Source organism: Gossypium raimondii, chromosome 3, assembly GCF_025698545.1.
Source record: "Gossypium raimondii isolate GPD5lz chromosome 3, ASM2569854v1, whole genome shotgun sequence".
Lineage (NCBI taxonomy): Eukaryota > Viridiplantae > Streptophyta > Magnoliopsida > Malvales > Malvaceae > Gossypium > Gossypium raimondii.
In genome coordinates, this window is record NC_068567.1 from 60645689 (window position 1) to 60657417 (window position 11729).

Sequence of the window (11729 nt, forward strand, 5' to 3'; positions counted from 1 at the left end):
GAGTTTGAAATTTACTAAATAATGTCTAAAAGGCACAAAAGAAAGCTAATTTTATTAAGATAAAATCTAAAACCCAAAATCAATATAGAAAATTGAAAATCGAATGGAATCAAAACGAATCAAATTATCGTAAAAATTCATAAAATCTTATCAATTTAAACCAAATCAAATCAAACCAAACTCCCTCATCTTTTACATTATTTCATCCAAAAATACAATGTTAAATTTAGCCCTCAATATTTAAATCTTTTATCAATTTGACCATTATTCATTTTTAGTTAAATTTGGCTATTATATATCTTTGCAAAAGAGTCAAATAACTTTTTTACGAAAATGTTGACTAAAACTTATTTTAACGATGTTGGCATAGTAGCCCACGTGGTGGTTCATGTATATTTCATATTAATATGACACTATTTGTCTTATTTGTCACATCAATAAATAATTTATGTTTTACAAAAAAGTGTTTGTAAAATAAAAATTCGATTTAAAAATATTTAAAAAATCATAAAAATTCAATTCTATGTTTAAAAATTAATGTTTTAGTCTATATTTATATTTAAAATAAAAATTAGATTCTTTTGAAGAATTTGTGGTCAAATGTAACTTTTTTAAAAGTTGAGGGTTAACTTTAGCTTAAAAATGACCAAATTGATATAAAAGGTATATGTTGAGGGCTAAATTTGATATTATGAGAAAGAAAAACAAAATGTCATGTTTTGATTTATTTTCTTGTTGAACACATGTCATATCTTTCTTTGTCATGTCTCGGAGAAAAAGTAATCTTATTGTCATCTCTTAAATAATATTTTATTTTATTTTATCATTTTGATTAAATTTATTCTTAAATTATTGCAAAATAGATCTCTCTTTTTTATAATTTTTATTTTTATTAAATCATAATAAATTATGTTTTGATTATTAAAATCATATTTTATATATAATCATTAAGTTCCTTCGCAAAAAAAACGTACTTAATTAATTAAGCTCTTTTATCAACGTTTTCTGTCTTTGATCATTACAAGATTGATGTGTCGCTCCATATTAGCAAAAATAAAAAAATAAAATATTATTTAAAACTTTTGATTGGAACGATCAAATTAGTGTCGTTAACTGCCACATCAACATCATAACGGTCAAAGATGAAAAATGTTGGTCAAAGAGCTTAATTGATGCAATTTGATAGTTTGAAGGTTTAATTGAGTGCATTTTACCAACGTTTTCTATCTTTGATCATTACAAGATTTATGTGTCGCTCCATGTTAGCAAAAAAACAAAATCAAAATATTATTTAAAACCTTTGACTGGAACGATCAAATTAGTGTCGTTAACTGCCACATCAATGTCATAACAGTCAAAGATAAAAAAATGTTGGTCAAAGAGCTTAATTGATGCAATTTGAGAGTTTGAGGGTTTAATTGAGTGCATTTTTTGTAACCCCTCAAAAATTTTAATGCCACTAATAGTGGTATTTCGAAAGATTAATAACAATTTTTTTTCCAAAAAATAAGAGTTTATTAATTGAACAATGATAGTAAGGTCAAAATTTGATATTGGAAAAGAAAGTAAGGATAGTAAAATTTTAGTAAAGATCAAATTGAAAATTTTGTGAAAGATTGACTATTTTAGAAAAGGGGCAAAAATTAAGAAATATCTTTTTTTTATGAATATCAAATGGCCGTGAATTGATGGGTAGAATTAGAAAATTGAGATATGGACACAAAATATAGGGACCAAAGTGTAATTTAACTATTTCATGAGAAAATGGCTTAATTGCAATTATACCATGAATAAATAATATCTACATATCAAACAAACGAGTGATGGAAAAGGATAGAAGGACTATTTTACTCTTATGTCTTAAATATGACAAAAAATATTTTAAATTGCAATTTAATAATTTTGTCATTAAATGTTGTTTTTATTTTAAATCATAAAAGAGAGATATTTGATGGGAAAGATTATAACCATTGGATTAAAATCATATAATTAAATGCGAACCATTAATTTAATTAATTAACTAAATTTAAATAAAGAAAAATCTAGAGAGATGAAGAGAAATTATTCTCTTCAATAGAAACCCCAAGGTGGGGTGCATGGAGAGAGGAGACTTTTCTTATTCAAGCATATGCCTAACTTTAAATTCTTTGAAATTAAAGTGAGATATCACATCCATTTTTAATTCAAGAGTGTCACTTCACATGAACCAATCATGGAGGCTCGAAGATGAAGATGGATGTGGGAGAAAGATGTTATAAGCGGTGAAATATTATGTTCATGTGTGATGTGAATAGCGAATGATTTTATGAATAATTTAGCGGATGATTTGAAATGATTAATTTGATAAAAAAATAAGGATTAAATTTAAAATTATGCAAAATTTCAAAATCAAGTAATTAAATAGAGAAATTAAAGTTTGGATTTTTATGATAAGACTATAAGAACATGGTATCTAAAGAATAGGAAAATTGTACTTAAATTAGCATGTTTTAAAAGAACCAATTTGTAAGGATTTTAAAACATGAGTTTTAGTATTGATTTATATGATTTGAGAATTTAAAATTCCAAAATCTGAAGTTTGAAAATCAAGGACTAATTTTTGAAAATTTTACAAAATTTTAATAGTAGGGACTAACTTGTAAAATCTAGAAATTTTGGAAAAGGGATTGTTTTGCAAAAGTATGCAAACTGAGATTTAGGACTGAACTGTAAAAACAATAGAATCTAATTTTCAGGGTCTAAATTGTAAAATTGTGTAAATTTGGGGTTTTAGAGACTAAATAGTAAAAATTATAAAATTTAAATTTTAAGGACTGTTTTGTAAAAACTGTAAAATCTGAGGTATAGGGGCTAAATATTGACATAATAGTTATATACTGATTACATAAAATATTTGATAAATAATTATGTATAAAATTAAATAGGATGGTGGATATATATGTATAAATTTTGATATAAAACACGAAAATGAATTTCAAAAGTTGAAATTGAGTCCAATAATGGTAAATTAAGCATTTGAATGCTATGAAATGTTATTGAAAATTTTAAATGTGACAGCTCTTGCTCGAGTCTGTTATCAGATTAAATAGGAGGTGTTACATTTTTCATAGAAATACTTAATTGATTTTTTCACCAACGGGGTTTATATACCTGTTTAGCCTTTTTAAAAAGATTAGTATTTTTTTTATGACAAACTTGTATATAGTAAATAAAAATTTGAAGCGTAAGGTGTGATACATCAAATGGTAAATCAATAAGCAACATAGAAAGATTAAAAGGTTAAACATAAAAAGTTGTTAAAGCGGTTCAGACTTAATCCACATATGTGAGGTTTAGTCCAAAGTGCCGTGTTTAATCCAAGTATTGGTTTTAGTCTCCTTGAGATTTAGTTGATCTACTGACACTTTATTGTTGTAGGTATGAGTTGTCATGTTTGAAAAATGGATACATGTGACGTGTAAGTAGCAAATACTATATCCCTGTCAGAAATGTATCCTGATATTACGGGTTCGAGAGATCTTGGGCTTGTAGGTGTTTTCAACTCGCGATATAATTTTTTTTAATTAAAGACATTGACTTACAAAATTACAAGGTTACGGTGTAGCCGAAGAAAATTTACGGGAAAATTACAAAATGACACATGTCAAACCAAAATTATTATGGGTCAAAGTCAAAGTTACCATTATGAAAATGATATCATATATGTGTCGTAATTATTTTTCTTTAATTAATAAATAATATTTTTTATATCACCACTAATTAAAAATAAAATACTTAAGTGATAATATCAAATGATTATTTTATCTTTAATTAATTACATTAGGAAGAGATAAATAATAAATAAAATAGTTAAAATTTTGTAAAACAATCAAATGGAGCAGTTAAATTCTACAATAACTCTCTTTTATTCAAGTAATTGGCGCTATAAGAAGGGGTCACCCCAAGCCATTCTACACATTCACAAGTTCAATAAGCATAGAAAATCTCTGCAGAATTCTTTGAAGAAGCCGAAGAACTTGAAGGATTTTTGGAAAATGCCACATCAATTTTGAAGAAAAGTCACCTTTCGATCCAATTCAACCGTGTAGAAGAAGTTGAAAGTCGTTTTTCAATCCAAATCAATTGAAGAAAAGATATTCAAACTCTTTTCAAGAGCAAATCAACACGGAACTTAAAACAATCCATATTCATTCATCAGATGACGACATTTGGAGTAAAGTCAAACCAAAAAAAAAAAATTAAAAGAGATTTTGTTGATATTGTAGTTTTTATAAAGTTATCAATAATTTTTGAAGTGGACCACAACTATTCCTCAATTATCATGCTTTCAATGTGCTTCTACATTTTTATTATTTTTATATGAATGGTTGACAACACATCCACGATCAAAACATGTAATGAATTTACAATTTATTGTGGCAAATATAGCCGCCGTGTGAATCAAATTAGTAAATATAAAGTTATTTTTAAAAATCTTATTTATATTTTTATACAATACTTAGAATTACACATAGTTTTTCATCAACCCTTAAATAGGAGGATAATATGCTTAAAACGTGATAAAAGATAATATAATCTTAAATGAGAAAGAATAAAATAAAATAAACAATTAAATTTATTCTCTATTGAGTGATAAGTAAGTCTTTTATCTAATTACCATTTTTACACTTTTGTAAAAAAATTATCTACTTGTTTTTATTGTGGGTTATCATATGTGTTTAAAACTTAAATCGCTGAAAATATTAATTTTAATTAATTAAATTTTTGAATACTTTATCAAATAAGGCCTAAATTATCTGTTTCAAATATTTAAGCCTCAAACTTGACCGAACTCGTTTTAAATTTTTAATATGTTAATTTTTATATTTTTATATACCATATAATTTATTTTATGATAACAAATATTGAAGTTGTTTAGATATTTAGATCTGGGTTTAGGGTTTTCAAATAATTGGGTTAGATTTAATTGGTTTTTTGGTGTTGGGCTTGGTTGATTTAATATAAATTATAATATAATAAATAATACATATTTTTGTAATATTTAATAGTTAAAATATGCCCGTATTTATAAATTTGGAATTCAATCTTTATAGTTTTAATTCTAGTAATTTAGTTTCTTTATTTTTGATTTTAAATTTCAAGTCTAATTGTTAATACTCATTTGGTAGCAATGTAACTAAAAAATAACATTGTAATTAACCTGAATTTAACAAAAAAAAATCATAACAATGTTAACAGACAAATTTGGATTCTAAAATCCAAAAAATTGAGGGATTAAATTTCAAATTTACGAAGAGTACAATAACTTATTGTAACATCCCCAAAATCCCATGAATTGGAAATGGTGTCAAATTAATAGTAAATGAATTAGAATTTGAGGAACTTATAAATTGGAAATTATCAGTGTTAGTAGAGGGTGAAGACAAATATTGAAGGTGATTGGAAATGCTTGTATATTGAGAGAAATAAACCCGAGGTATTGACTAGATTGCAAGAGAGTGAAAAGTGTTGGAGCCAAAGTAAAAAAAATTAGGAGTGGGAATGATTAAGTTAAACTGAAGAAAAAAGGAGGAGGGACTAGAGGTGAAAATTTACCTCAAATATAACGAGTGGTATTGTAGAAAAAGTTGAGGGACAAAATAGTAAATACTCAAATAAAATAATTATGAAAAATGTAACAATTAAATTTTGTCAAACTTTGATTGGTTGGAACGTTTTATTATTAAGGAGAAAGGTCCATCCATTTTCTTACATACCATTCACGTCACTCCCAATTTCCATTATTCCAACTTTTGTTTTTCTTACAACTAAATTATTTCCACCATTTCTAAGTCTATCAAGCTTAATTTCTCCAATTTCTTTCATGATTAGTGAGTGGAAATCAATAGAAAAGTGTAGTAGCTACCTAAATTTCATAAGAAGTGCATCCATAGTTGTCTTAGAGGAGAGACAAAATAAGAATTAGTGTTGAGTACAAGTGATTGAGGTAAGAAATGATAAGCTTTTCATGAAATTCATGTTAAAGAATATAGATTTTGATTTTGATGTGCAAATATTGTGTGTTTTGATATGGAAATGAAGAAAAAGAAGGAAATTGAGAATCAAGTGGAGGACTAAGGCAAAGGAGTAGTCAAGGGTAGAAGAAGAAGAAGAAGAAGAAAGCTTGATTCCAAGCTTTTGGTTGTAAGTACAACTAGAATTTTACTTACTTTAAATAAGTTAATTATCAAGTTTAATTAGATGTATAAAAAATTACAGGATATTTGGTTATTAGCTTTTATGCTACATAAATAAATAAATAAAAATTAATGTTGATTAAGGATAAAGAAAGTGATGATTTAATTCCATCCACCAAGTAGTTTGTTAAAGAGAAAAGGAAGAAAGCTGGGAGAAAGATTAAAAGTGAGAAAAATGACTAAATTGTAAAAGATGTAAAAGTTGAAAGAAAATGCAATTATTATGATTAAGTGTAAAACTGAAGTGAAACATTTTGATGAGTGATATGTGGAATGATGCAGTAATGTTATGATAATACTTGCTGAATTATGACAAAGAAAATACTAAATTGCAAAATATGCAAAAGTCACGTGAGAAATATGGTAAGTTTTAGTAGTAAATTATGGAATTTTTATTATGTAGTTAGATATGTTATATGTATTAAAGAAAGTTAAAAATTTTGTTTTTGAATTGTTACAATGTGGACTAAATTGAAATAAGTTTAAAGTATTTAAATTATGTTATCAAATGAGGAAATGAAATTGATTTCGATATAATTGTCCAAGTAGACGACATGAGAACTAGTGGGATATAGATGGCAGGGCATTAAGGAAAACTTATCGCGCTCTTTGTTGTGAATACGCATTTCGGTGTTGTCCTATTCTGTTATTGCACTACGGTAATTTTTGTATTATTTTCGTATATCCTATGTGTTCTGTTGAGTCTAATGGGCCTTTGTTGAACAATAAAAGATAGCCTCTATTGAATAATGAAATAAGAACACAAAATTTATTAAAAGGTGACAAGATTGTAAATTGATAAAGAATAGTGATGGATGAAATTATACGTTTATTGAGTGGTAATTTAATGTTATTAATGTTAACAGGTCCTGAACTTATTTACTATAATGACATTGAGTTATGTTTTCCTGTGTAGATAAACTGTAAATTTGTACTTACTAAGCTTTCATTAGCTTAACACGTGTTTTAAACATGTAGGTAAAAGCTAGAGGCAACATATTATTAAGGATTAGTAGCTTCACATCTCATCATATCATTGTAACTGGGAAAAGAGTAAATTACTTCTCTATTTTGTTTTTCAGTAAATGGCATGTACCTAGGTGAGTGCTTATGCTAGTAAATGGTAAACAAATGGACTCCCTACATTATGTAAATGTGTTTTGGTAAGTAATTGTAGAATACATATGGAAATTGAGTATGCCTTAGATGATTTAATTTGAAGAAATGGAAACAGGGCAAAAATAGAACGGACGTCACGACGAGGGAGTAATGATGGCAAGTCAAAGAGTGACATCACGACGAAGAACGCCAGACGCTTCGATGTCAGCTCAAATCTTTGGAAACTTCACATTTTAGTCCATGTTCAAACTTAGACCACTGAAAGTGCTATCATAAGCTCGTATATAACCAAAATTGTGTTCGAATCTTGTTGTAAATGTATAATGATCTTATTAACTTGAATGAAATAATGAAATCAATTGAAATTAATTGTCGTTGCTTCAGCAACAAATGTAGCATTCTAATACTTTGACTAGGCGATCGGGTCGAGTATAAGGTGTTACACTTATGGTTGTTAGATTCAATAATTGATAACAATCCACAACCAACTATGCAATCAAATGAACTGCCGAAGTCGTTTTAATCGAAGTTGATTTATCTGAATTGATTTATTAAGTCGATTAAATCAATTATCTCTCAACTAATATTTACAAGGTTAAAATATGCCATAGGTCCCTATACTCTTCATAAATTTTGAACTTAGTCCCTAGACTTTTATTTCCAACAATTTAATTCTTCTATTTTTAGATTTTTAAAATTCAAGTTCATTTGTTAACACTATTAATTTTATTATTATTAAATTTGCTAGTGTGACATTTTGAAATTAAAAATATTCACTTTTATTAATAGTTAGACCCAAATTTTAAAATCTAAAAATAAAAGTATAGAATTAACTTCCAAATTTACAAACAACAGGACTTATAGCATATTTTAATCTATTTAAAATAGTTTGAATAAAATTGAAAATTTATATTTTGAATGGGTCCAAACTTAACAAGTTTAATTTTATATGTTGATGTCATTTATAAGCCCAACTCCAACCTATAAACAAACACCCATACTGATTACATAAGAACTCAGGAAAGGACTAAAATTCAAGTGGAATTGTATATCAAAGGCATACAACTAAAATTCTATTTTGAATTTTGATAAAAATTATTCTAAGGAATATACACATATCAAAGGCATACAACCATAGAATTCTCTACTCTTTGGACCCCTCACTTAAATATATATATATATATATATATATAATATCTATATAAATTTTAATTATTTTTTGATAATCTATACTAATTTTTAATTGATTTAGTATCACGATATTATTATTGAGTTAGTATTTTGAGTTAACTTGATATCAAATTAATTAGAAAATAAAAGATCTATTAGAATAATTTATAAATATTATTATATGAGGTTTTGTCTTTTATATATATTATTCTTTAAAATCTACAATAAATAATTTTTTAATATATATAATAAGTCAATAATCTCTTGACCTAATAGCAAAAATATTATGCTATAAGCTGAGTTTGGGTTTAATTTCAAGCAATCCCATTCCTCACCCCATTATCAAATATCTCAACTTAAAACATCACACTATCATTCAAAATTAGAAAATATGATATATGTATTTTGATTTAAAATTACGCATTTTTTTAATTACAAAGAATGTCTTGCTTTTCTAGCACGCCTCTGTTTGCTGGTTTCTAGCATGTTCTTGTTTTTAGGTTTTTTTGTTTTAGCTTTTGGTTTTTCGGTAGGGATTGATGGTGCAATTATGTTTTTTCTTTTAGCGGCTCTTTGTTTATATTTGTTTCGGTGGATTTAGTAAATTTCGTTAATATGGAGAAATAGTTAGCGAATTTGTCTTTAGATGAAGAGGAAGACGAGATTTTGCAAGCAAGAACGAATCCTGATTCAGAGACGGAGAGGGTGGAGTTTTGTCTGGTCGGTTGTTTTCTGACGGCTAGTGTTATTCACTTTCCAGCAATGAGAAACACAATGGCCAATCTATGGCATCCAATTGAAGGGGTTCAGATCTTGGGAGTTAGGGGAAAAGCGGTTTTTATTTAGATTTTTTCATACGATGGATTTGGAAAGAGTGATTAAAGGGTCACAGTGGACTTTTAATAACCATATTTTATTGTTACATCGATTAATGAGGGGTAAAGATCCCTTGAAAGGATCGTTTGTTTATGTAAATTTTTTGGTTCAGATCCATGGAGTGACGACATGTTTCTTTAATGGGGTTTTGGTAAGGCAATTAGGGGATTTCCTCGAGAAATATGTGGAATATGATAGTATAAATCTTGATAGGGGCTACAATCGTATTTACGAGTAAGGGTGATTTTAGATGTTCAGCGTCCGTTGAAAATAGAGAAGAATATATTGTTTTCTTTTGGGATTTGCTCTTATGATAGCTTTAAATATGAACGTTTGACCATGTTTTACTTTTTCTGCGGGCAATTAGGGCACAATGACTCTTTCTGTCAAGCTAAAATGGCGCTAGGTTTTGAAGTGGCTGAAATTAGGTGGGATCTATCGTTAAGAGCTCAATCTAGAAGAGCTCTTGCTACGAGTAGTGTGTGGCTATGAGTAGTGTGAGATAGAGGGGTGATAGGAAGAAAATGCCTATAATGGAGGAAGAAGATTCTGCTGAGGGAAAGGAGTTGGGCTCTTTGATAGTTAGAAATAGGAGAGTATTGGGAAGTAACCATTTTTTATTGGCGACTGCCAAGGGGCAAGCCGACCGGTCGCAATAAAAATCATAAGTTGGAATGTCCGTGGTTTGTTTGTTGCGGTTTTAATGAGATTATGTATGCGAATGAAAAAATTGGGGGTCTACCTAGAGATGAAAGAAGAATGGAGGCCTTTAGATGGGTCTTGAGGGAATGTCAATTAATGGCCGTTAGGTACTATGGAGCTTGGTTTACATGGGAAAGAGGAAACTTACCAAAGACTAACGTTAGAGAGAGGCTTCATAGAGGAGTGGTAAATGTTAACTAGATGAACTTGTTTCCTAATGTGTCTATTCAACATCTAGCGCATTTTTTTTCAAATCATTGTCCTCTACTTATATAAACGGCTCAATTTGGGAATAGTGATAGAGGACATGGCTTATGTTTTGAGGCATGGTGGGTTTTGAAGGAGCCCTTTGCTAAAGAAGTGGAGAAAATTTGGAAGGGTTCTTCAGAAGATCTTTTGGGTAAGTTTGTCGTATTGAAAGAGGGGTTGATCAAATGGGCTAAACAAATTAAACAGAAAATGGAGGGATCTAAGCGGTACCTAATTAGTAGACTGGAGGAGTTGATGAAAGAAAAGAGATGATGAGAATCTTGCTAAAATTATCGACGTAAAGATTGGGCTAAATCTTGATATTGAAAAAGATAAAGTCTATTGGGAATAAAGGGCTCGAGCGAACTGGTTAAGATCAGGGGATAAGAATACCACTTTTTTTCATAAATATGCATCTCAGCAAAGGTGTGGTAATTATATTGGTTGCTTGATATATGAGGATGGAAGTAGAACTTGTGAGGAAATTGATGAGGAACTGGCTCGGGCCTTTTTTTCATAAGCTATTTTCCTCAAATAGTGTTGGGGATCTAAATCATCTACTTTCAGGATTGAACGATGTATTAGTGTTGAGGAAAATACGAAGCTCACTTCTAATTATACTAAGAAAGAGGTTTGGATGGCGATTAAAGAGATGGGATCTACGAAAGCATCGGGGGAGGATGGTTTTTTTAACTTTGTTCTTTCAAAAATGTTGGCACATTGTTGGAAGGGTTGTTACGACCTTTTGTTTGAAGGTTCTTAATAAAAGTATGGATTTTGAGTCTCTAAATGTCATGAATATTGTTTTGATTCCAAAAGTTTCACATCCATCGAATCTCAAGAACTTTAGGCCTATTAGTTTATGCAATGTGCTTTATAAAGTGAAAGCTAAAATGATAGTGAATCGTTTTAAAGTAGTAATTTTTAATTGCTTTGATGGAGCACAGAGTGCTTTTGTTCTGAGAAGATTAATTTTAGATAATGTTCTGATTGACTATGAACTTATGCATACTTTTCGGTAAAAGAGAGTAGGGAAAAAAGGTTTTATGGCAGTGAAACTTGATATGAGCAAGGCTTATGACAGGGTTGAATGGAAGTTTATTAAGGAGATAACGATAAGTATAGGCTTTGATTTGGCTTGGGTTTCTTTAGTCATGAAATGTCTCTCCTATGTCTTGTAGATGACTTAGACAATGGGACCCCCTAAGCCCGTTCTTGTTTCTGACTTGTAGTGAAGGACTTACGGCCCTTATGAGGATAGCGATGCGAGATAGCCTGATTAGAGGTGCTAAAGCTAGTAGGAGTTGCCTAAAAATTTCTCATCTACTTTTTACGAATGATTATATCCTCTTTGGAGAAGCTAGTAATAAAGGCACT

At 28.8% G+C, this 11729-nt stretch overlaps 1 long non-coding RNA gene across 3 annotated transcripts; it reads left to right on the forward strand.

The window, feature by feature from the left end:
- The first annotated feature begins 5768 nt into the window (after positions 1 to 5768).
- LOC128039660 (uncharacterized) lies at positions 5769 to 7720 on the forward strand. Of its 3 annotated transcripts, none has more exons than XR_008194114.1 (3): positions 5769 to 5986; positions 6082 to 6183; positions 7215 to 7720. It is a non-coding gene; the product is annotated as an uncharacterized LOC128039660 (long non-coding RNA). The 3 variants fall into 3 exon arrangements; XR_008194116.1 differs by having other exon boundaries at positions 7319 to 7720; XR_008194115.1 differs by having other exon boundaries at positions 7471 to 7720.
- The last annotated feature ends 4009 nt before the right edge of the window (positions 7721 to 11729 follow it).